At 38.6% G+C, this 27,500-nt stretch overlaps 1 protein-coding gene across 2 annotated transcripts in view; it reads right to left on the bottom strand.

Moving 5' to 3' along the window:
• LOC136850584 (E3 ubiquitin-protein ligase MARCHF11-like) overlaps positions 1–27,500 on the bottom strand; it is a 250,404-nt gene that overhangs the window by 89,843 nt on the left and 133,061 nt on the right. Inside the window, exon 1 of one of the 2 annotated variants that reach the window (XM_067124227.1) lies at positions 12,952–13,077. The exons of the other annotated variant lie outside the window; for it this stretch is intronic. The gene's annotated coding sequence lies outside the window, so the exon portion shown is untranslated. Of the gene's footprint in view, positions 1–12,951; positions 13,078–27,500 lie in introns of those variants that run through there. 2 annotated transcript variants of the gene reach the window in all.

The following is a 27,500-nucleotide window of genomic DNA, read 5'->3' as shown; positions in this document are numbered from 1 at the left end:
TTATGGTAGGACACATTTTAAAACGATAAATACCCCTTACAAACAGCGCGTCTTATCATAAAATACATGCACACTCTTTGTCAGGTATTACATATATTGGTTTCTAGCTACCATTGCATTCCTAAGCCTAGCCATTAATTTTTCACCATAATTTTTGCTTTGAACTCCATATTTGTTTGATTGTAAATCTAGTTGCTAATGGTAATTACGCATAAGCTGACCCATAAAGGAAATTTTGATTCGTTGGTTACTTTAAACGAGATTTTTACTATATTTTTCAAGTATTCTATCCTGGCTATTACTTCCAGTGTAGTGAGGAAACCTGCTTCAAAAGTAACTAATATTTTGCACAATTTATTCCATATGGTCAGAAAAAAAAAACTTCAACGCTAGAGCCTCTTTCTAGTTAGGCTGGTTGTGCACGGTGGTCAAAAATCGGAACTCGTTTGTTGCGAGCTACGTTTGCTTATTTTTTTTTTTTTAATATCACACGTCCGGTTGCTTGAAACTTTCTGATAACCGGACACCGGATAAATAGGGCTCTTCTGTGATAGAGACAGTCATGAGTTCTCTGCTGAATTAGAGGAGAAATGAACAGCAGCAGTAGGTGAGTCTAACAATGACTGATGAGCTCCCTCCTTGACCCAGACGACAGAGGGAAGAGCAGTCGAACCAAGTGTTATACGGAAGGTTTAACAAAGGAGGGACATCCGCTTCAATAATAGAGGTTATGACCTTATCAATTAAGCTGATTCAGCAGACCCACACAAATAACTATATAAAGGTTCATATACAGCTTGTTAGGAGCTCCCAAAATACTACAGGTATCTTGGTATGGCGTTAGTATACGTCATGTCAAAGATATAAATAAAAAAAAAACGCCCGCAAGAGACCTAAATTATATGAAATATTTCAATACTATTAGTTAGAAGTATTACAGTTACAAGTAAAAAATGAGCCGAAGTTTCTTCGGCGCAATCGAGTTTTCTATACAGCGTATAATGATGTATGCAGCTCTCAGCCACGGCCCGGTGGTGGCCTGTGCTGTTGGCACCTACAGCGGTGCAATTTGGTATGTTTGATGATTGGGGGGTGGATGATCAACAGACCAATTTGCAGCCCTCTAGTCTCAGTAGTTTTCAAGATCTGAGGGCGGGCAGAAAAAGTGCAGACGGACAGACAAGTAACTATCTCAATAGTTTTCTTTAACTGTAAGCTAAAAAAGGATAAAAAATACTGACGGTATGGTTCTGATAACCAGAAATGTTTGGGCGTTGTATGAGTACCTCTACCTCCATCTTCATGGGAGAAACAGAGCGACTCCCTGTCGTTCACACTGAGGCCTCTTACTGAAAGAAATCTGGAATGTGGGTGAAACGATGTCAAAGAGATCAAATGACTTCAACTTACAGTATACTGTAGCATATGACGGAACCATCGTATCAGTTCTTTAGAACAAAGTCCATTTGATCATTTCGTACCATGTACGCAAAATTGGCAAGTCTTCAGCTTATTGAAAGCGACGATAAAAAAAATAACAAGGAAATGCGCTGAAGTGAAAATTGATGTTAAGGAGATGTTAGAGCAAGAAAAAATACGATGACATAAAAACAAGCGTAAAGGATGAGATGAACAAGTACGATAAGTCTAAAATCAATACGACGAAGAGGTGTGAATTTCAGTAAAAATAAGATAACAGCCATTCCTCTCAAGAAGAAAAGTGAGAGAAGCAACGGCACGAGATGAAGCTCCAATTGTCTTCGAGTTAGCAAATCTCGTGAGGTATGCTGTCTTTTCTGAGACAGCTGGAGTTAGTTACTCGATTTATACAGTAAGAGGAGTTACTCGCCGTGCCTTGACTTGCTACTAATAAAATACTGCTAAGAGGGATTCTGTCTTGTGATAAACTTAACCAGACACAAAGCTTAGCAACTACACATCTTCAAGAGGGAAAACGGAGTCATGGTTAACTCGTTGAGTAACAGATACAAATGATCACAGAAAAAACATATTAGTTAAACAAATTTCCACAATTCACGGCAAAGCCAAAATAAATAAAAAAGGAAACAAAAAACCCAGCAGCATAAGAACATGGAACTGCTGAAGTTAATGCTGTCCAGAATCAGAGCAAACTTGACTAATGAGCAAGAAGAACCGAGGAGGCACAAGACACAGGAAACTAAAATTACTATAGAAATTCTTGGTTACACTATCAATTATGTATGCACCTACTAAACTATAAAAAGCGCTCTCGAAAACATTCAAAATCGGTATAAGAGCAAATAATAATAATAATAATAATAATAATAATAATAATAATAATAATAATAATAATAATAATAATAATAATAATTTCGTTTTCCCTGTGACTGGATACATAAACTACTGATTTCTACGGTGGACACGGTGGGAAATAGTAAGAGTCGATTAAAAAATGGAGTAAGTAATGTTAAAGTAGGAATGTATTTCAACTCATTTCTCTCCTCCCTCTTGTTATTGCCATAATCCTTGTGTGATTTACCACTCGTCTCCCTGCTCCAAAACTTGCCTTAGTACTTTTATCATTCTCAGCAATATCTTTCGATTTTTCTTGTTTCTACCTGGATATTCTTGGCAAAATCCTTACACTCACTCAAGTTTTCTTTTGTGAAATTCTGTTAAGGAAATGCAGATTTTCTTCGGGGTCGTCCAGCACCCCTTCAACCTAACAAGGCCAATCATTAATGTCGCTGTCCTTTCCGAAGGCGACCTTGCGTGATCACGCACACCTTGTGATAACCTCGAAAACGAGGTCACATTATCGACTTCTAAATTTCTGTCTCCCTCCAATTCGGTCATAAAAGAAAACAGGTAGCAAAGGACGTTACGCCTTGAAGAGGATGATGAGTTCTTGATGATCTCTGCTGTATACAATACAAAAGCTTTGTCCTTCTCGTTATTTGCGTCATGATGCAGGTCCCAAGTTATCGAACTCAGATAAAGTATATTACTTGTTTTGCACGTGTAAGAGTACCGTTAGCTGACATTGAAGTAACCTGTAATGATATGTGACTTTTATTTAAAAAAAATTAAGATGGTACAAAACACATATTTCTATGGCACTGTATACAATCCATAAACAGCGTTAAAAAAACTATTTATAAAGAACCTCCATTAGACTGTAGCACTTACAAGTTAGCTTTACAAAAGTTGTAGTCCTAAAGACTGGCAGCTTCTTCAGTGGACAATCATTCTTAAATGCACTGTCACAGTGCAACTGATAGGCCACTGACACCCTGACCTCCAAAGGCACCAACAGCAAAAATACATATGTTGTCCTTTCTTTCTCATGTCTTCTTCCTGGGCCTTGACTGAAAGTGTTGGTTTTCTGATTAAGAATCTGAAAGGCAGCTTTCTGTCTCCAGACAGAAAGCACTCACTATTCATTCCAGTTAGGCAACATATAGCTATAACGATATTGTGTTGCTCTTGCTCCGGCCTTGTGGTAAGTGTTGGGCTTCCCTGTATGTCCTCTAAGAAAATACACCTTGCACTGACTCATGGATAATGATGCAGCAGCAGTACTAACACATATTGAAAATATATACAACACAATAAGTTATGGGTAATTCTTAAAAGAAAATCATCCTAGTATCAGACTATTTTTAACGTGGTGCCCAAAAAACAAATTGGTGTATCTTTTTATTTTCATAAAACACAGTCGTTCTCCTTAAGCAGAAGCACAGACTTCTCATTATTGATATCTATACAACCTCTAGTCACACCACTTTGTTTTATTTTCCACATTCCAGATTTGGGAAGTTACGGATCCAGCAATATGTAATATTCATGATTTTGATTCACATCGTTAATGCCATCAAAATCACGTCTGACAAATGACACGTAATTGTCAGATAACACTTTGAAGAACACAAGTGTGAAGAAACAACAGCCCCGCTCCTTCCAACTCTAATAACATTGTATGACGTCATGGCCATCAAAGAATAACTTTAACTGCAACAGGATCTGAAGTGCTCTTATAACCGCCAACTAATTGAGCTTTTGCAAGAACTGCGCCTTTACACATGATAAAGTGGTGCTTTGATCTGCTGTATTTTTTATGACTGATGTGCTCTACTCAGTGCCAGCACCCTGAGGAACGACGTTTTTCCTGTCAGTGAGATATTTTTTACCAAGGGCTCTTACAGACTTGCTTCTTTCAGATATTACCTTGATATAAGATTTCGGAAGGAATCAAGAGTGATTTGTCTTCCCAGGTCTTTAACTTCCATGGGATTCTTGTCGATTCTCAATATAAATGGTGGACATTAGGGCCTATTTCCCTATCAAACCGCCCTTCATAGCTCTGCTGACTATCGTAACTGCACATTTATACAGTGGTCAAAGGAATTAATAAAGCTACATCAAACAAACACGCTCACCATTTTAATCACAGTTTCATTCCATCTCGTCTCTTACTTTATTTGTAGAGGGTCGACTGTCTTTCCTTGGGTGTATGTTTTTTTTTAAATGTTAACAATACTTTCTAATGTTATCCATATTTCACAGTACTAGATATTATGTAATACCTGATATTCAAAGTAGTTTAGTTAGTTTAGTACGTTCTGTTACTTGAAAAACATATGTAAGACACTGGAAAGGACAACAGCTAAATCTAAACTGCACATCCGCTGGTAGGTTATTGCTATATAGAGTGGAAACATAACGTTCTGCAAAACACACACACACACACACACACACACACACACACACACACACACACACACACACACACACATATATATATATATATATATATATATATATATATATATATATATATATATATATATATATATATATATATATATATATATACATACATACATACATACATACATACCGTATATATTTGTTGTAGGCGATCGCCTTTGTGACATTAACTTCTTTGATGCAGACTTTTTCATTTCTGGCTTCTGTTTTTAATACTTCTTCAAAGTTCTGGATAAGCAGACAGAGTCGTGGTGGGTTTTCCATTTATTTGAATTTGCTACGGGCCGTTTCGCCTGAATATCAGGCTTTTTCAAGTAGAAATGATACGTTAAGATTCTCCCTTTCTATTTATACCAAGCCATCGGCTGTAAGCGGATTATGGGAGTTGCTAAAGTTTTATTTACAATATTGAATTTACTATACATATAAATAAAAAGGGAGAATCTTAACGTATCAGTCTTGCTTGAAAAAGCCTGATATTCAGGCGAAACGGCCCGTAGCAATTTCAAATAAATGGAAAACCCACCACGACTCTGTCTGCTTATCCAGAACTTTGAAGAAGTATTAAAAACAGAAGTCAGAAAATATGAAAAAGTCTGCATCAAAGAAGTTTGTGCCACAAAGGCGATCGCCTAAACAAAAATTGTGAGAGAGAGAAACTCTGCCTGAAAACACACACACACACACACACATATATATATATATATATATATATATATATATATATATATATATATATATATATATATATATATATATATATATATATAAAATGCAAAATTAAGTTTGTCTAATTTTAAACTATTCATGTAATTCAGTACCTTAATCCATGACATACATTCAGAAAGGCTACCAGCAGTGAGTTTTCTTTAAAAATGCAAGACTTCTCCATTTACTTTATACGTCTGCGCTCACCATTCAGAGATGCATCACGCAATTCTGTTCTTTTCTAGTTATAAGAAAAAGTTCCCAACTGAAGGCGGTCTCGGATGCTCAAAAACTGGAAGTTTTCCAGAACCAGCATTGATACACTATATACCCCCGTCGGGAAGACTTGCGCGGCGGAAGCTACAAGACCCACCTCACTATCACAGGGACATTTGTAATCTCCAGCAATTGCTGGGTATGGGTCATTTCTCACGTGAGCAAACAACAGTTTCGGACCCAGGTGTAAACAGCCCCCAGGTTTCTGATTCTAAAATCCATTAATCACGAAGATAAACACTTTTGAAGGTTAAAATAAACTGTTTATATTTTAACATCCTAAGATTTATAAAATGCTTGTCATCCTTTCTCATTCTTCCTAATAGCATGAAAAAGCTATGAACCTTTGAAATTTATACATATTTTTTCATTTGATGTTCTTAAATCTACATCTAATTACTGTTTATTCATGTGCAATTTCCTAGCGTGACATACACTGGAATAGCTAGGCTATATTTCCACCTTCAAACACAAAGGAAAGAAAAAAATGAGTCACGTAACCTCCCATAACTAGGGCGCAACGGTTTTATTACCAAATGAGTCAAACCAAGGACAGCCTTTTTTCTTCGGGAAAAAAAAAAACGTGTCCAACGATGACCTTCACTTAATATCCCTCAGATGAACAAGGAACAGACTGACTGACACAGCAACTGCAGATACTCTCGTTCACTTCACGAAACGTGGCGTCATCAAGATCTGGTTTACTCTTCCAACACTATTGATAACTTTCATCAGTTTTGCGCAACAAATATTTTATGCATTTCCTTTGATAACATTCCACCATGAATATGGGATTTGTTTTGCTTTTTATTGAAGGCAGGAATGGATATCGCTTCTGTTTTCGCCTCTCATTTGTCTTGACTAAAATTCATCATCTTCCATAAATCTCTCTCTCTCTCTCTCTCTCTCTCTCATTAAGTATGTATCATAATTACTGACCTAATGAGCAGAAGGTACGGAGGAAGGTAAAGAATTTCACAAAAGTAGATTATCACGAATCGAATTAATAGACGGGTAAAAAAAAAGTATTTGAGGGACAAAAAGCACGATTTCACTAAAAACAAACACAATACATCAACCAATCACCCAACCTGGATTTAGGGGAGATATAGAGCACTTTCTGTCAAATATTTATATAAAAATATCTACAACTTTAAAACATTCATATGGAACAAGAGTGAAAAGCCATTAACTTACAGAACAAGCTTCCGGAGTAGTGTTCATTTAGTACCTTAAAGGCAGTTCTTTTGGTGTCATTTAATATAATTAACCCCAAAATAAAAAGAAAACAACATATGAAAAAAGGATTAATTACAAAATGTTACCTTCCGTTATGGTGATGTGTTGTTAACCAAATAAAACTGAAAGGGAGAGGGATGTATAAGACCCAGTAGTTAAAAACAATCCAAACAATAGCGACCAATCAAATAGATGGTTCGCACCCCAGTGCTTAAGAAACATGACTGCACAGTAGGGTGCGCGCGTGCCTACAGTACATTCGAACACTGGCAATGCATATAGTATAATTCTCAAGCTGTGTTCGACAAACCTAATGGTAATTAGTTGATAAGCTCATCTGGGAACTAAGAACAAATACCCACTGGACGTAGCCTACACACACGAGCATATTACATCCACGCACCACATATGCGAGCGTCTCAGCGTTTAACACTGTCAGTCGTTAGGCCCGAGTTCGACTCTCCGGCCGGTTAATGAAGAGTTAGACGAATTTATTTCTGGTGATAGAAATTTATTTCTCGCTATAATGTGGTTCGGATTCCACAATAAGCTGTAGGCCCGTTGCTAAGTAACCAATTGGTTCTTAGCCACGTTAAATAAGTCTAATCCTTCGGGCCAGCCCTAGGAGAGCTGTTAATCAGTTCAGTGGTCTGGTAAAACTAAGGTATACTTAACACTGTCAGGCAGTCAAAGAGAGGTCTCTACTTTCCCAAGTTCAGAAAAAGAAATACTAGTGCTTTACACGCAATAAACACGCCACTTGATTAAATAAAATGAACAGTGTGATAAAATAAAATTAACCGAAGAACAAAAAAAAAAAACAACGATAAATTATTACTTTTGAGAACAAATTACTTTTTAAGGATGTGTAATCGATAATCTTTTATATAAAAAATGGTTCATTAAGATATTACCTATAATTGTTCCGCAAGAATAAAGTACAGTACAGTTATGTTAATCATTCACAAAATACCTTTGGACACTAACAACTGTACTTTGTATTAAAGTAACTGTCATTGCTGTTGGGGCACACTGTAACTTGGTATATATAATTTAAAATCAACATGAAAATATTTAAAAATTTCACAAATTAATTTCCTCTAAATATAACGATTAAATTTCTTATTACATTCATTTCTCCAAATTAGTGGAACGCCATTTTTGTTATTTCACACTTTTGACCATCAAAATAGCTACTTAGAATGAAAAAAAGTACTGAAATACTGGTGTTCCTTCTTCCATACATTAAAATCAAAGTATATAAATTTAATAATACTGATCGGTTTAAAATCATAAATGTAATTATAAATAACAGGCATGTATTGCACTTTCCTCAAGATGACGTATGGCACAGGTCTTGTTCGTAGGTAAGTCGAGCATATTTAATCTATTTTTACAGGCAAGAACATATTTTTCCGCGATGAAAACTGCAACCAAACCGAGCGACTTGAGAGTTCTACACGGATTCACAAATAACCTTTTGTCCTTCAACATCATATCACCCTTGAAGCTTTGAAGCTGTCTAGAGTCTGAGGGAAGCATATATTTTTTTTTCCACCTACTAAAATATCCTTTAACTCTAATGACAGCATTTGCCCGTCAAACCCACTATAGGGGGCTTTCTTTCTAGGGAATTGTGTATCACAGGGCATATCAACATACATTCATCGCGTTTCAAGAGAAATTAGCGAAGATCCAAGATCTTCTTGAGGAATCACGGAGTAACAATGGTGGCCAATTCTACAAAACACGACGAAATTCGAACCCCTTCTGGAACATCGATCTGACGCGGCTTACAGCAACCAGTTCACATGGTGCTCAGATAGGTGTTGGCCTTGACGGTTACAAGATAACCACCTGTCATGCCGTGGTGTGACCAGCCAGAGAGAACGCACAATTTCGATCCCAGGCAGAGTAAGAAGCAATGATGAAAGTTTCTATCACATGCACTGTGCGCTGTGGATGGCAAGAGAGAGTAGTCAACAGACGTGAGTGAGCAGAGCTCTTTCATAATATATGCCACCATATCATATTATCATAATTAAAAACGGCAGGGCTCGCAGGGGTAACACCGAAAAAACACTTTTTATCGGGTATTTGTCGGATTCTCCATGAAACTATCATGATGTGATAAATCCTCATTTTGCAGTCTCATTCTCTGAGCCGAAATATGCCATTGCAAGGAATAATGCTACGGCATTTTTAGAGCAGGTAACAGTTAATACTGATTTTGAGTGCGGCTTTGCGTTTCTTGTATGCCATGTATATTGCTTTGGCAATAACAGCGTACATGAATTAAGCAATAACAACTGCGTGTGTCACGGACTATCAGAATTCTTATTGATCATCGAAAGAAACTGCTTCAGTTATTTTTTAAAATTTACTAGTATAAAGCAACAGATGTTGATGTTTACAACTGTCCAATCGGAAATAATGTGTGTTCTTAACAGCTTCCTCTCCTGGCCTTTTATAAATAGAACAACCCTTCAGATTCTGACAACTTGCCAACGGATGCAACGGGTGGGGTCCTTATTTATGCTCATGCTGGTACGAGTTCAAACTATGCTAATACAGAACAAAGGGTTTATGTTGGATGGCTGTATTCGTTCTACTACCTTCGATGCTAAAACAATATTTTCACAGCATTCATAGAGTCACCGGGAAAACGATACCAACCTTTATATTTAGCTGAAGACAGCGAATGGTAACATTTATATTTTATGTATATTTAAGTTCTTTGAAAGCAAGGGAAATGGACAAGTCAGTCTTTCATTTTCCAATAATGTAAATAAAGTGTTCATTTTACATAATTTTTCCCAAGAGAACCTTCACAATCTTTTAGGGTAGGCTATCTTACAAGCGAGACTCATCGCAGAGACAACTGCCGTTGGACGGCATAAACAACGACGCGTCTGGTGCTACATTTCTTTGAACATCTACGAAATCAGAATCTACGTTTCAAAATCCCCTTTGTCGGGGATATGCCTCATGGTTTTGGGGCGACGTATCGTAGGAAGCTGCTGGGCTTGTGAAATAATATCACATTTTGGTTTGGTATATATGAGAAAATGTGTGTGGGTTTTTAAATTTCTGTCATTTTCTTACATCGTGACCTAGAAAGTTTGTCTATGTCGATATCACGCAAATCAAATAATCATGAGTCCATGGAGTACCTTCCTCTCAAATTTCATGACAATAATAATAATAATAATAATAATAATAATAATAAGAAGAAGAAGAAGAAGAAGAAGAAGAAGAAGAAGAAGAAGAAGAAGAAGAAGAAGAAGAACAAGAAGCTGCACAGCCGAAGCAACCACAATGTTTTGTGATAATAATAATAATAAATATACAGATAAAACTACAATCTTAACAAGGTGAGTTTATCAATGATAATACTAAAATGTCAATCTGAAAAGACTGCAGATTTTTGTATCGCTCTTTCCTGCCACTGAAATGCAAAATGTAAAAAGTTGAACCATTTATAAACCTTCCACTTCGACTAAACATTTGCCATCATTGCTTTATGGAAAAAACACCAGTACCACTGCATCCCCTACTGGAAGAGGCCTTACCACAGAGGTTTTTGCAGGCCTCACTTTATGATATATTTTAAGTCAATGTTTTGGAATGACAGGGAAGGCCATTTTTAATTTTACATAGTCACTCCCACACACACACACACACACACACACACACATTCACTATCTTCGGCGCGTGCGTTGACACAGACGCACACAGGCACCTTGTTTACCTTCCTTCCCTGCTGAAAAAAACAATAGGGAAAAAAATAATACGAAACTATTCATCAAGAGCAAAGTCATCCCCATAACTAAACCACATCGAAAAAGACTTCGTCGTGGCCTCTGCTCACCTTTGGGCTCTTGATAACACTGACGGATCACTTATGGCTTGCACTCCTTCCGTCTCGTTCGTTTTCAGGTAAATAAAAAGGGAGGCCACAACAGGATTACAGTGGAAAGTCCAACACAAATATTCCTCTATCCAGGTATCGATTCCTGAGCTAAAACGAACTCGAACATCCGAAGAATGAAGCGACAATTTGGAACCTATATGCCAAATAGTTTTTACAATACTCTCTCTCTCTCTCTCTCCCTCTCTCTGTGTCCCATGCACTAGATTACATCACAACATAACGGAACCTGTTCTTTCCTCTTTAATTTTTATCTTTCCTTCTTTCTGTCTACCACTTTTTACTGGAAAAATCTTTACAGGAAATTGGTACGATGAGAACAAAAGTAACGGAATAATGCTAATACTAGGAGGAAATTATAAACGCTGTAACTAACTACAATCATTTATGGCAACACAGCCCTATCGTAACCTAAGCACCACACAAATCATAATACATGATTGTCTAAGTTTCTATATATCAAAAATACCGAATGTTATATATAATAGTAAACTAATGAAAAATCAAACCTTGTGTCACATAAAACAATTAAAATAAATAAAGGAAAATGTATAAAACCGACTATGACAACTTGTCTGAATAGGAACAGGCCATGGAAAAAACATTTACAGCAATAACAATAATAACAATTATGATGACACAAAAACATGAGAACATCGGTAATCGAACTCTTATTACATTTCATAAAACTAGAAAGCCAAGGAATTTTTCCCCAACAGCATATCAGCTTATAGTGTCTATCTGCATTGCGCCTTGAAAGAGTAAAAAAGCAAAATTCGACGGCCCCCCCCCCTCCCTTAGGCACACGCAAGCGCGTCTTTTCTTTCTTTCTCTCTCTCTCTCTCTCTCACATACACACGTCCTTTCATTCTCAAACAGTCAAGATGACGTCAACTCGTGCGATATATACGTAGAGTCGAACAAAGTTTTCATTTGCAATGGTCGAGATTTCATAATAGGAGGTTCCCTTCTTGCTGAGAATTTGAGTTATTTTCTTTATAACTCCTGCAATAGATACGGTCTGAACAATACCCAACGCTTACAGCAACTCAAGTCCACTGTCAGAAAGTTTTGTACTGCCAATGTGTTCGTGTGTATTTTTTACGTTTTCTTCACACCCTTTTCATTTCCTTTATATATTTTTTCTATACATTCGTTTCTTCATCTCCATCGTTTTACCATTATACTTCTTCAAGCCATCAATTTCCCTGTCTGTTTATCCTACATTCTCTCTTCTATCCTTTAGTTTTTCCCTTCATCTACTTAAATTTTCATGTTTCCTTCATTTTTCCTTTTTTTGTTCCACTTTATCTTTCCATCTCTTACTACCTCCCGTCCTTTTTAATTTCTTTTATTCCTGGTCCCAACCTTTTCTTTTCCTTTCTTTTTTCTCTTTGTCTTCCTTCGACTTCATCCCCATTCTATTCCCTTTCTTGTTCTCCTTCAATTACGACATCTCATTTTTCCCCATCACTTTCCTCTTTCACCCTCGTATTTTTTCCTTTTCTCCTTTACCCTCTTCAATTTTTTTTATTCTACCTCATTTCCATTCTTGGCCTTTCCCTCTTCTCCCTCATTCTTCATCACCACCCATTTCACCCTTCTCTTGCTGCCCACCCCTATTCTTTTTCCGCTGCTTTATTCTTTCATCTCTAAGATTTTACCTTTCTGTTATGCCTCCCCCACATTCACTGCCTTTTTCCTACCCATTCTATTTACATTTCCCATCATTTAATTTCCTTTGACCATCCCCCTTTCCTCTTTTTTTTCCGCATCATCCTTCTTTTCTCAATTAACGAACCTTGCTTCTTGTGAAGCCTACAAAGGAAGAAGAAAGAATATGGGATAGCCGACAAACCTTCCCATGCACAAGACTTCACCATACTGAGCACCTCTGTCGTTATTTCCCTTCGGTTTTTCATTCAAATTCATTTCTGGAATCTGGAATCACTGCACAAACTGATGTACTTCATGCATTATAAACAAATACAAGAGAGACAAATTACAAAAGGGAATTTAAGCGATCGTATGGTGCAAAGCTCTACCCTTATCAGTGCCTCCAGACCGTGTATGGGACATTCTTCCTCGTACTGACGAGCGACTGCTAGCTGTCTCGAGTCCTTGAACCATCACAGCTTTTTACTTGTACAAGATGGAGCATTCAACATACCTGTAATGGAGAAAAAGAACAAACGGTCAGAATAAAGTTATGTACGAATAATCAGCATACCGCAACATGCCCAAACACAATCAATAGTTAAAACATTCTATTATGAACGTGAGAATAAGGACACAGAAACTGAAAAGGTCTTGTGAACTTTAACCAACCAATAAAACAAAATCCAAAAATAAAATACAAAGAATAAGAACTGAGAACAATATTACATTTTAAAAATGATTATATGCAGGGCAAACGAACCTATGGTAAAAGAATACATAATAATTACGAGTGTACAAAGGAGAAACATGTATAATATTTAACGTAAACGGAAAATGAAAATACATCTAAAAAACACCGTCCATAATGGAATCGTAGTTGCAACAGTCTTTGTGAGTTGCGACATTCTTCGGAGGGCATAAGGCCCTCCACATCACAAGTGTAAAAAGTTTGGTGGCTTAATGAAGTGCAGGGCTTCTCGTATATCGTCAAAGAAATTGTGAATGTAACTGGAATGATACTTCAAGTTACAAGTTTTCAGCGAATATTATTGCCCTCGTATATAGCAATTACCAAAATGATTGCTTGATTCCTAAAAGGTAATAGTTACGTGAATCTCATACTCAAGATTGATTCAAAACAATATAAGATAAAACAAAAGGTAGCGCTACCCCACTCCCCATCAACTGGTCTTATAATTGACTACGTTGCAGTCATAAATTTCCATATCTGATAAACTTTACTTAAGCCAGAATAACCTTGACCCTAACCATATTTTTTATGTCTCTAATGACATCAGTGCTAAGCATGGACACTGGTTGGAAGCTAAGCATGGACACTGGTTGGAAGAAGGTGATACTGGCCAGCATGAGCAAGTCTGCTGTGGAGTTTTACCGACCTTTTGATTGTCTGAAACTAATGAAAGATTCTGCACGTATGTTTAGCCGTTTGTCAGATCTAAAATTAATCGTTTAAGGCTACAGTCTGTGAGTTAAATAGCACTACTACATTTCCATTACCACATCTGAAAAATTCTGGCCATAATATCACATCAACTGTTTTGTAACTGAACATACCTGTATCACGATAAAACTATCTGAAATTGAAGCTGACCCTTTCTGTCCAGAAAATCAAAATTACTAAAAAAAATTTAGCTAGTTCCTTGCCAAGGACACCATAAAGCATACACCAATGATCAATCTTGGTTTGTGGATTAAAGAAAGAGGGCATGACATAATTAACAGAGTTCAGAGATATTCCAAGAAAAACTTAAATGATTTGAAAACCCGCTTAAAAAAAATAACATGACCTCCTCTTTGGTAAAGCAAACTCACATCCTCTAGGACATCTACCATCCCTCCCTAGCTAATGATTAGAAACTGTCAAATAATCCTAAAAATCTATAGAAGCAAGCTGGAAGTTGTATGGTAAAACTAATCGTGTTCAATATACCTCCTAACCTTTAGGTATACACTGAGCAATTTCATAGATCATTTGAGATTAAACAGTGCTCTGCCGTTGTTCCTCTTCCTGCAACCAGACGCCGTGTGCCACTTCTCACCAAAGTTGCTTTTTCTACCAGGGACACTGAAAAACAGCGACACACGACCAGAAAATTTGAGGTGGTGACGATCAGCCTGCCATTTTTTCTAACCTAAGTATATTTAACTGCCTGTCCTTTTTGGGTAGTATGCTTCCTAAGTATTGGAAATTATATAATGCTGTTCAAAAATGTTGTATAAAAGTTGACTGCAAGAATTACATATCCAAACATTTTTCCAGCGCTCTTTAATCCTCTTAAGAACTTATGTAGGTACCAGGAACCTAGACATTCACATTGACAGCCAGAATTCTTACAGCAAGGTTCAAAAACCTAAAGCACACATGCCAAACAGCACGCACAGTACTTGGCCACCAAACCCCACGTCATTCAGGATAAAAATTTTATACTGCTAAAAAGAAGAGAGAGAGAGAGAGAGAGAGAGAGAGAGAGAGAGAGAGAGAGAGAGAGAGAGAGAGATGCTAAAATGATTGGCACAAGTGTTAGGAGAGATCAGTGTTTTTTGAGATGGTTCGATCATTAGGAGAAAGCTGGAAAAGACCTAGAGTGAGTTCGATACCTGGGATGAAGAAGTATTGGAAAGGAAGGGCTTTAATATATACTGAGATGTGGTCGCATTTTGAATCTAGTGTAGCCCTGAAGAAACCCACAAGTTAATGGCTAAAATTGCTGTTGGCCTTGGAATGAATAAAATGAGGAACGTTGTAGGAGATTTTGTTTTGAAAACTTCATTCTTGAGGACTGGGAGAAGTGCTAAATTTATTGGAAATGTTGCCCGAGTGTTGTAGATGACACGTGTACACCAGCATTTGACGACAATAAAACAAACTATTCTTAGAAAAGTGTGATATATATATATATATATATATATATATATATATATATATATATATATATATATATATACATATATATACATGTATATATATGTATGCATGTATGTATGTGTGTGTGTATACAGGGTTTTTCGAAATTAGAGCCCCCACCCTCTACAGCATAAACTAAAATTGATATGGACAAAAACAAAAGTGATTCAGAACAGGTATTTATTTAAGTTTCTCTCTGAGTATTTAATATTTTGTGTGGCCTCCATCTGCCTGTACCACAGCCTGCATTCTTGAGGGTTATGATTTCAGCAAATTGCAAAAAAGCTGAGACTCAAACTACATTTCCCTGAGCACTTCGGTCACCTCTCTTTGCAGGTCGTCGAGGCTTGGTATACCATCATAATTCACTGTGCACGCTTCAACACGATCCTTTAAGATACTACCAATGTTTTCACACACATTAAGGTCAGGGGAGCTACCTGGAAATTCACTTGACGAGAAGAAATCGATGCCACTGTTTCTAAGCAGCTCCTGTGTCTGGAGAGCCTTGAAACATGGTGCCTTATCATGCAAAAATGTGACTTCTTCAACAGGTAACACATTTCCAGGATCTTTGAGGAAAGGAAATACTCCACCAGTAAGCACAGTTTCTCTGAAGTATTCGCTATTCCATGATTGTTCTTTTTCTTTGATGACCCACATTAACCGTTTGGCTGTGGAACAGCGAAAAATTCCCAAACATTCAGGAAATTTCAAAACTTGGCGATAGCGCATGTCATCACTGATATTATCCAACTTTGCAGCCTAAATGAAGTCATTTTTATGATTTGGTTTCCTGACTGTGTAAATGAAGAATTCATCTGATGTGGCAACATGGAGAAAGTCAGCTTCATCCCAATCTTTAAGAAATGAACCACAAAACCATGCACGGTCTTCTGTCTGTTGCTGAGTAATGTTGGGCTTGCTGATAACATGAAATGGCTTGATACCAGAATTTTTCAACTCACAATATACAGCACTATAACTTCTCCTCTTTCCCCTTTTTGTTTCTAGTTCAAGCGCCAATTTATGTAAAGACTTTCTTGGTCTACCCACTGCCTCAGCTATGATGTCTTTTGACTGCTGAGAAAGGACTTCAGGCCTTCCAAGATTCTCACTCTTTTTGTGATGACAGTCATATGGATTTTTGTTCCAGTTTCTGCTAACATAGGATTCATGTCTTTTAATGTATTTAGCTATCCAGGAACGTGAAATGAAGGATGAGCCAGCATCCCTGGCCTCTCTGAAGGTTATAGACCGGATTCGGTTAATCCATCTGATTTCCTCCGAGTCGTTAGCCAAGGCTGTATCTAACTCCATCACTCAGCCTGAAAATACAAGAAATGTAAAATGAAAAACAGCTTAACAAAAACTTAAAATAATGTACTTGGAGATAGGCTATAGCAGGAAACTTCATAACTTTCCATTTGTTCTATGGAGGGGGGACTCTAATTTCGAAACATCCAGTGTGTATATATATATATATATATATATATATATATATATATATATATATATATATATATACATATATGTATATGTATATATATGTATAATTAGTAAAAATATTAAACCACCACTGCCTCTACTTCAAGAATCACTAAGAGTCAATTTCCCTTAAATATAGGACAGCAAGACTAGGAGTATAATAGGGGCACCAGACTCACTTACAAGGTGGTAGTTTGAATGAAGTTTTGAGAGAAGGGTCAAGGCAGTAAACAAATTGATTTTCATATGGGGAACAGGCATACTAGACCTATATCCCTGTGCTCCCCTTTTGCTGGTCTTAACTGTTTTTCAGGAATGTCGGCACACCTCTCCTAGGCAAGTTGCCACGTCCGTGGCTGGAAGGCATATAGACGGACAAACATCCTTATATGAGCCGATGGAACTTGGTCCCCTCTCAGTCACCCTCTAGAGCAGACCTTTGATCTGCTAGGTCCCGAATCTCGGGCCGTATCCCTTTGTCTTGGCATGCTGCCACACTGGTTTTGAGGTCACAAGTGACCTGGCTACAAGCAGCCCTCAGTTGTTAAAGAAGACCTATTGGACCAACTGAAGATTTTGCAATAGTGTACGTTGCAATTTGGACTTGCCCGGTAAGCCCGATTTAACAACTGAGTACCAGTGACTATTCCTCTCACCAAATCTCTCATTTCTTTTCCCTATAATTCACCTCCCAACATAAAATCCCCTGCTGAAAATTAGCATGTGTGTTCGCCATATGAATTAAGTCTACTGATTAGAGAATCTTTTGCTCAGTTATACAGCGTAAACCATCCTTCCATTGTATTAGATCACTGCAAGTGAGAGAATCTTTTATGTAGAAATCTATTTCCAGAGACGTGTTATCTTGTCCCCTCGTGTTTCTGCCATCGACCTTTCCTGTGAGAAGTTGCCTTAGAAGATAATTAATTCAACCTTGCTACAAGCAAGCCCCTGCTTCTGCAACTGTGTGTCAGATGAACTTAATAACATTCACGAGCCATGGGCTCTGCTCTGTGTTACCATTGCATAAAATTTCTATTTCATTCTGAAAGCCAGTTAATTGTAAACACTGTTGTAACATTATTGTTGCACTTGCTTGACTGGGTTGCATATCTGTCATGATTTATTTCCGCTTCTTGAACTGTGTGAAATAAAGTAAATTAGTGGAACAACGGCTTTCATGGCGACCTGTCCTTTTGTTTAAATGTAATTAGAAGGTAAGTCATCCCTTTTGCTACACTGGCTTACATATTTGGTTCTGGGTAAGTGGCCCACAAGGCAATTTTCTAAATCAATGCTCATTTCATAACCCAAACCCATCCAAATAGGTAACATCGTCGAACTTGCCAGAGATCTCGGTCAAATTAGTGGAAATAGTGAGCACTAGAACACTAGATTGGGATGTGAAACGAATCTAGAAATAAATTCATTGTAAATTAATTCTCACAAGGCATAAGAAAGGTTGGACAGAATCAAGGAAAGAGATAACAGGTAAGAGATTAATATCAATGTTATACTATTAAGGTTGTGTTAGGTAGGGAAAGTGTTAAATAAGTGACTGTTTAAATCTAAAATTTATGAATAAGATATAAATTCAACGCGAGTAGCAGCGGAGTGATTTTAAATTTCCCTGAGCGAGTCAGAGCATTGAGTTATCAGTTAGGATTTAACTGGCTACCTAGAAAACCAGTGAGTAATGCATGAATGTTGAATTTCTAGCTAGATTAGCTTAGTGCATGTGACTTGAGGGTAAGTGTGCGCAGCTTCTCTCACTAGGAAAAAAGACAATTTTGTAAGTCCATAGGACATAGGAATACATCTGGCAACCCTAGGATGGTTCTACAAATAACCACTGCTGCCAAGAGTATATCAGTCAAAGCACCCCAATTGCTCGCTCCTATCTCGAAGTTTGTTCTCCATTTCATAAGTAACATAAACTCATTATTGGTGTTTTAAGTTAGTAATTTGTGTACATGCATATGCACACATCACCTTTTCTTATGTATTGTACAGTAACAAAAGAGCATGCGTGTTCATAAGTTGGTCCTGCATTGCATTGTGGGAGGCCGTGTGACGTCACTAGAGCAGCAGACGGTAGTCACACTTGCTCTCAGCTGTTGACAGACACATGATTCCGGCTGCCATTTTGAATTCATTTAATTGTAAACATTCCCACGTGACTCGTCCGTCAAAACAAAGGCACAACCTTGAGCGGCCACTTCCAATCACTGTCATTTATCGCATATGCCAACGAGTGTATTCCCATTCTTTTACTCACATACCATAAATAAATCTCGCATAGTAAATTGAAAATCTTTTACAAATTACTTAAAGTAATGGGAACTAGAAAACACATTTCATTTTCATCCCTGAGAGCAGAGTCTATTTAATTTAGTTAGAGGTAACCAGTCATTCTTATACGATATACTCTTCTCAGTCAAGAGAGAGAGAGAGAGAGAGAGAGAGAGAGAGAGAGAGAGAGAGAGAGATTCAGATATTCTTACCTGTATGCTATTTTACCATAATTAAAAACAAGGCAAGGTTTGTTAATCATGTGAGATATTACTGAAAGATAACCTATTACTTTAAAAAGCCAAGGGAAACAAATCAAACTCAAGGTTATACAGTAAATTCAATCCCTGGGATAGCCGCTGGGTCATCAGCGTATCTTGCTTTTCCTTTCACTCATTCCACATGTAGTGCTGTTAATTTGTATACACACGAGTCAAAATTACGTGTATATTTTCACACACTTTTCCATTAAGCGCTTTAGGCGACTGAGATGGGTACTCGAGCCGTTTCTTAAAAGACAAAGAATGGACCAGCATAAAAAAAACCTCTGCACCACAGAATAATTTTGGGTGTAAGTTAAAATTAACATCAGTTTACTGAAACTGTCTCGCACGAGTCGGTACTTTCAAGATTTACGTATATCGTGAGCGATAAATTTCACAGTGAAGTGCACACCCAAGTCTTCCTCCCTCCGTATGAAAGTCAGCAGCATCACTAGTACCTAGGAACTAGTCACCCACTAGTGCCAACAAAAAAGGGGATTCCCCTTTCTCAGTGCCACTAATCTGCTGCACTGTCCACAAGTAACCAACCTGAAGTGTATCACCTTTTCTTTTCTCTTGATCATCGCATGTGCTTTACTTCAGGCGGAGTGCTATTTCCTTTAGTACAATTGGTTTGTACTGCAAATTAGTGTTGTTCCTCAGAATACACCGGCATCCCAGTTCCACCAAGAAAGAGTCCCATGTTAATGCACACGCCACACCTGTGCACTGAAACACAGTGTGCCAACAATAGTGTGTCCACCCATAAGGTTTTGCTAACCAAGGGCCGCTCCATCAGTGTGACCTTTGAATGGCACACTCAGCCACACTGCCACCTTATTGAAAGGTGCCACTCCACTGAAGTGTCACCAAGGTTAAGGGACACTTGCAAATTCATTTTAATTCCCAAAGCCATTTTAATACATCCTAACCCACCACAACCATGTTGGCAGAAGAGTACCAAGCCTTCATATGAGAAAGGAGGTGGGTCTCGCGGGAAGAGAGCTCACCAAGTGTCCCCAGGAAAAGCTAGATGCCGCACTCAAAAGGGAGAAACAAGAAAGAGGGGAAACAAAGACAGTATGAATTGGAAAAAGACAAAGGAAGTACAAAGACACAAAGGCAGAAAGAGAAAGGGCAGAAAGAGAAGAACAAAGCAAGGAGAGAGAAGCCAAAGAGGAAAGAGAGAGAAGGGAGAAGGAAGAACAACGGAAACACCAGCAAGAACAATGGCAGTATGAACTGGCGCTGAAGGAAAAGGAGCTCGAGCTGGAGAAGGCTCGACAAGATAGTGCTGAGGCTCTAGCCCAAAAACAAACCACTAAACCCAACCTGCCACGCCCATTTCTCCTATATCTAGTAACAATTCATTGGTACCCAAGTGGACTGAAGACGAGCCAGAGGCATGGTTGGAGGAGGTAGAAGCACTCTTTGCAAACCCCAGTACCACAGAGATGGAGAGGGCCTTACTTCTCTCCAAGCATATGGAAAGTAAAGCAAAGGCCGCCCTCCACTCTCTGGATAGTGCTACCAGGGGAAACATGGATGAAGTTCGGAGGGTAGCCTAATTACTAAGGCCTATGAGATCACACCAGAGAAGTGGAGACAAAGATTTAAGGCCGTCCTGAAAGAGATCGGTCAGACCTGGGCTGAATGGGCCTATTACAAGACCCGAGCTGGTCAGCACTGCCTTGACCCCATGACATGCACTGAGTTCGAGGACCTGTTTAACAGGATGATGCTGGAAGATTCCTTCCAGTGTGCTTCTGGGCCCCTCGCTGTGTACCTCAATGACAAGCGACCAAAAACACTCATGGACAGCTGTTGTATGGCTGACGATTTGGAAACCTATAACCAGTCTTCCAGCACTTCTCACCAGTGCATCCTGGATACCTCAGAATCTGCGTGCCGCTTTAAAGGGGGAGGTACCCAGCAGCGCCTTCCTAAGCAGCCCAAGAACACAAGTGGTGCTGCTCCATCCAGGATCACTCTGTGATGGAAAGGCACCATGCCCCAGTGGACAATGAGAGCCAAGGACTTACCCTGAGTGATCTCTGAGTAAGTAACCCCATACAAGCATCCTAGACAAGATCCTGTACACCAGTAGTAGTAACTTTGTAATTGTAACAGGAAGAGTTTTGTTAATAGAGTAATGATAAAACATTATCCCATATATCAGAGCTATTGAACTCATGGCACGCTTAGCACAGTGCCTCATTTAGTAGTGTATACCAGGCACCTAAAATCAAGAGGAGGTTGCTTGGGTACCTCGCTCATGGGTTCTACTACCATGTCAGTAAGATGTATTGAGTAAGACTGGCCTCTAGCCTTGCAAGCAGAAGGACCTGTCCTAGCCACTCATACATGGCATTGCACTCATCAACCCTTCAGATTGCTTATTTTCTAACATGTTTGTGTGTATCATAGCATAAGAACTTTTGTAATTTGTAACGATACTGCACTGTAGTTAGATCACTTGAGTTGGTGCTGTGGCAGTCTGATAATTTGTCATGTTAATGATAAGGTGCAATTATGAATGTAAAACTTTCCAAGGAATGCATTTTCTGTAGCCACCTTTGAGTAGTGTTAGGGTTTTCTTTAGTAAGCAAACTAGTAAAGTCACCTTAACCACTAGAAGTTAGATGTGTCCCCTTAACTTAGGTACACTGCATAGACAAGATCTAGTAAAGGGAGGAAAGCAAAGTAAAGTCACAGAGGCTCTCTTTCAATACAGACCTTCACACCTGAAAGGGAGGGGAAGGCCTGCTAAAAGGGGGAGCTATTATATAAATACTAAACTACCACTCCCTCTACTCCAAAAATCACTGAGGGTCAATTTCCCTTAAAGATAGGACAGCAAGACTAGGAATATAGTAGGGACCCCAGACCCACTTGCAAGGTGTTAGTTTGAACGCAGTTTTGAGAGATGGGTCAATGCAGGTAAACAAATTAGCTTAGTCATATGGAGGATAGGCATACTAGTAGTCACTTTGTGCCCTTATCCCCAAGACCTATATCCCTGTGCTCTCCTTTTGTTGGTCTTAATTGTTTTTCAGGAATGTTGGCACACCTCTCCTAGGCAAGTCGCCACTTCCGTAGCTGGAAGGCATGTAGACGGGCAAATATTCACAAATGAGCCAGTGGAACTCAATCCTGTCTCAGTCACCCTCTAGAGCAGACCTTTGATCCGCTAGGTTCCGAATCTCGGGTTGTATCCCTCTGTCTTGGCACGCTGCCACACTGGTTTTGAGGTCACAAGCGACCTGGCTACAAGCAGCCCTCAGTTGTTAAAGAAGACCTGTTGGACCAATTGGAGATTTTGCAATAGTGCAAGCTGCAATTTGGATTTGTCCGGTAAGCCCGGTTTAACAATTGAGTACCAGTGATTATTCCTCTCACCAAATCTCTCATTTCTTTTCCTTATAATTCACCTCCCAATATAAAATCCTCTGCTGAAAATTAGCATGTGTGTTCGCCATATGAACTAGGTCTATTGATGGAAATCTTTTGCTCAGTGATATGGAGTAAATCATCGTTCCATTCTGTTAGATCATTGCAAGTGAGAGAATCTTTTATGTACGAATTCTTATCTGGGAAATCTATTTCCAGAGACATGTTATCTTGTACCCTCGTGTTTCTGCCACCGACCTTTCCTGTGAGAAGTTGCCTTAGAAGATAATTAATTCAACCTTGCAACAAGCAAGCCCTTGCTTCTGCAACTGCGTTTCAGATGGACTTAATAACATTCACGAGCCATGGGCTCCGCTCTGCGTTACCATTGTGTAAAATTCTATTTCATTCTGAAAGCCAGTTAATTGTAAATATTGTTGTAAGATTATTATATTATTGCACTTGTTTGGCTGGGTGCACATCAATCACTGGCAGTTCGGGTAAAATAAGGAGAGGAAGTCGGTATCGTTGTCTCGTTAAAGTCATCCATTTTCCTGTGCCGTCACTTAGTCCCTGGTTCACTACCCCTGTGTGAACCATTCGTCTACCCAACTCATAATACCTGATGTTCTCAGATTATTGCTTAATCATTTCGTGATTTTATTGCGCTAAACATAACGATTACTATAGGTATTAAGTTTCGCCGGAGAAAATCATGAAAATGTAAAACAGTATATGATTGTCCAAATGTTTTTCATGAAATCACAAAAAAATTGCCTCTGTTATCACACAGAAAACACTAAACTTTAAATTGTGTGTTTTCGAAGGTGGAAATGTGCATGGACACGCATAGGAATTACGTTTGGTCTTTGAAAGCTATGGGACTGGGATACACAATGACATGAAAGGACATAAAAAAAGGACTCCTAACATGTATGTGACGACGATGATGATGCACGTATATTGCATGGTACTCTCAATCCTCAGTATAATTGGCTGACTCTACCACTAGGCATAAAGACATCCAACAGCTTTCAGAAACTGAACAGAACTTTGATCTTTGCATCTCCTCTGTTATAACCAGTGGGAATAAAAATATTCACGCAACAGCGAGAAACTTTCATTTTCGACATCCCATTCCGAACCAGTCATGTAAAGGATGTTGTTTATTTCTCATGTTTGTGCCTTTTGATATAACGTCATGTCAGGAATATAACAGAAATGAACATCCAGTACTGAAAACCCAATGAGCATACGAATCACTCCCGAAGGACCTTGTAATCGAAGGCTATAATTTGAGTCAGCGTATTAAGCGTTCAAGCACTGGTAAGATTTGAAGAGTTGATTTCAAAATGTATGGTTAACGTGGGTTACCTTTAACCACTTCTGTAGGCTCGATACCTGTAACATTCAGTTCATGGTGCAAGACGTTGCAACAAATACGCGTGACAGGTATAAAACTCAAGTTAATTGCGCTTGACTCAGAACGTGACAAGGATCTACCGAATTCGACCTATGTAGCATTTTATGAACTACACGTGCCTATTAAATGCAGCTGTTTGCCAATCACGCGAATAAAATCAGTAGTGTTCTAGTTACTAAATGTAAACGGCAGTGGCACTGACAGGCAATTTAGCCTACCTGTGAAAATGTGCCACACATAACAAAGCAACCTACGGCACCGTATTCGAATACGCAAACATATGTACAACCTTGTAACCTGATCTCTTGAAAATGGGTCAAGGCAAAAACATTCGAGTAATAATCAGCAACGCAAGCAAATTTATCAGGAAAAAATGACCTAGGTTTAAGAGCTTGTTAACGATACTTCAGAGGAATAGCGCGACCAAGCAAACAAAGATTCAGGGAAAACAGGCAAGAAAGCACAATACGGATGGCAAGAAAAAATTACCATAAACCAACCCATACATGAACATAAACACGCATAAACAGAACAGGAAAAGTATAGGCTATATGTGAAAAATAACACCAATATCTTCCCTAAGGCACAGCATTAATAGACATTAAAAAAAGACCTTTCTGCTTTCCGTATAGGAGCCTCTGGGTCTGTAGCATTCACAATAATACTGAAAACACATGACAGTCTTTGGCGGTTTGAATACGCGGTTGAAATGTGCCCTGCACCAATTCTATAACAATGACTCGTTGTTCACCAGACGGGATTCCATGCACCACACATCACAGCGCTACATCAATGGTATCATTGCACGACATCAGACTAACTAACTGCCCTGACGAGGCAGCAGCCAATACATGCTGCAAGTACACAACATTAATCCAGCTGCCTTAAAACTGGCACGCGGCCTCTCATACAAGTCCTCATTTCATTGATGTAGCAGCACATGGAACCGCTCACCTGCATTAAAGATCTCTTCATTATCATTCTTCAAGGCTCGAGTCGGTCTGGTATCGTCCAGAATTTACCTAACTAGCAGCAATTACTTCGTATGACCCGAATAATAATCTGTCTTTAGTCTTTTATCAGGAAGGGTATTTGGTGAAATATTTCATATAATTATTCACTTCCCTCCTACTCACTGTCTCTACATGCTGAGAAATAATTTTGGCATTGGTTAGTTTGCTTTATTGAACAGCCAAAACTATGTAAGAGCCTATTTATTATTTCTTGGTAAATGAAGTAAATAAGAAAATAATGCATAAAACTTAAACGCACATAGGCTACGTAAATATGTGGTAAAAAAAATTGTAGGCTACTTCAAATTTACAGTCCAAAAAGAGTTATTAATATACCAGATATAACGCATACATGCGTCATATACAGTAAAATTTACATGCAATCAGAGCCATTTGTATACGTCACACTAATAAGGTAAAGTTCTATCACTATGTTCTCAAGTGGTCTATTAAGTTACAAATTTAATTTTCATTACTTTAACCGCTCGCATTTCAATATTAGCAGTTGAATCAATGGTTGAAGCTTCACTTTAATTGCTGAATCTTCTAATCGCTCTACAAGTCGCAGTAAACTACCACCTACACCACGTGGCACGTTTCCTCATCAATCTTCCCACCGCACCTCCGCCTGAGCTTTCCCAAGGTCCCTGCGGGCTCTGTACGGTCTGTCCATGGATGTTTAATCAACGAAGGCTTTACTATTTGAGTAAATGCATTCATACGTCAACCACTATATGGCGACATGAAAACGTATCGTTTCTAATCCCAGTGAATAAGAGCCATTTGGGATTTTCTTATGATAAACAGCGCAGCATATACTTGGGGGATACTATTTTAAATCTATCTACTCCAAATAAAAAGTTTAAAAACTTCATTTCAATATATCCATCTTTTATTTTATTATCTCCTATGATTTACTTTATTTTCTCCGACGATTTTCTTCGTACGTCAACACGTCGAAGTTGATTTCTTTACGTTATTATTATAATGCAACTATTGGGATAACAAGACGACGAAAAACGAGTTCCAGCACACGTTTTAGCCGCCGTCCCATTGTCGACAGCCGCCTCCCGAAGAGGTCGACTTCGTCGACAGATGATTTCAAAGCAGTCTTCTCTTCAACACGAGTGTCAAAAGGCGTGTGTGGAAACATAATAAGGTAAAAGCAACCATCAATTGTTGGGATTCAAGTTCTGTCTAAAAACTAATCAGGACAAGGTTTCTTCCGTAGGGAGGTAGTGCCGTCAGTGCACCTCTTGCGGTGCACTGTCGGCATTACTCACGGTTCTTTGCAGAGTGCCTTCGGCCCCTAGCTGCAACCCCTTTCGTTCCTTTTACTGTAACTCCTTTCACATTCTCTTTCTTCCATCTTACTGTCCACCCTCCCCTAACACCCTAACAATTGATTCATGGTGCAACTGCGAGGTTTTTCTCCTGTTAAACTTTCAAACTTTTACTGTCAACTTCCGTTTCAGCACTGAATGACTTCATTGGTCCCAGTCCTTGGCCTTTGGCCTAATTTTATATTCAATTCAAGACAAGCTTTCATTAACCTTTTATTTTCCGGTATTAACGAATGCTATCACCGGTTTTGAAATAAAAAAACATGAGGGGAAGCCAATAATCTCTCTCTCTCTCTCTCTCCAAACACAAACAAACATGAGAGAGAGAGAGAGAGAGAGAGAGAGAGAGAGAGAGAGAGAGAGAGAGAGAGAGAGAGAGAGAGAGAGAGAAGCAACGTTCTGGTTTACTTACTTTCAAAGGGTTAAATGCACGAAATAGCCGCTTTGTCAGTGAGCTTCAGAGTATGCAACAGCGCTCAATGTTCGTTTTGGATTTTTTACAAATTGAAATCATTAATTTATTGTATCTATTTGTCTTCTTAGTTCAAAAGTGCCGCTACAACTGTCCTTTCTCCTCTCTCTCTCTCTCTCTCTCTCTCTCTCTCTCTCTACGGCTATAAAGATTTCAACCGGCATTTCAATTTACTGCGTTCTCTCTCTCTCTCTTACTCTTTCTCTCTCCATCTTCAAATAGTTAAATGGAAATTCGAGAGTACACAAGGGAATAGAAACCGAATAACATAGCGTGCAAACGCACAGGAGTGCAATTAGAATAATCATGATCATGAATATATTGT

The sequence above is a fragment of the Macrobrachium rosenbergii genome, chromosome 22, assembly GCF_040412425.1.
Source record: "Macrobrachium rosenbergii isolate ZJJX-2024 chromosome 22, ASM4041242v1, whole genome shotgun sequence".
NCBI lineage: Eukaryota > Metazoa > Arthropoda > Malacostraca > Decapoda > Palaemonidae > Macrobrachium > Macrobrachium rosenbergii.
Note: the sequence above shows the minus strand (reverse complement) of the source record. Positions and strands in the feature narration are given on the sequence as shown.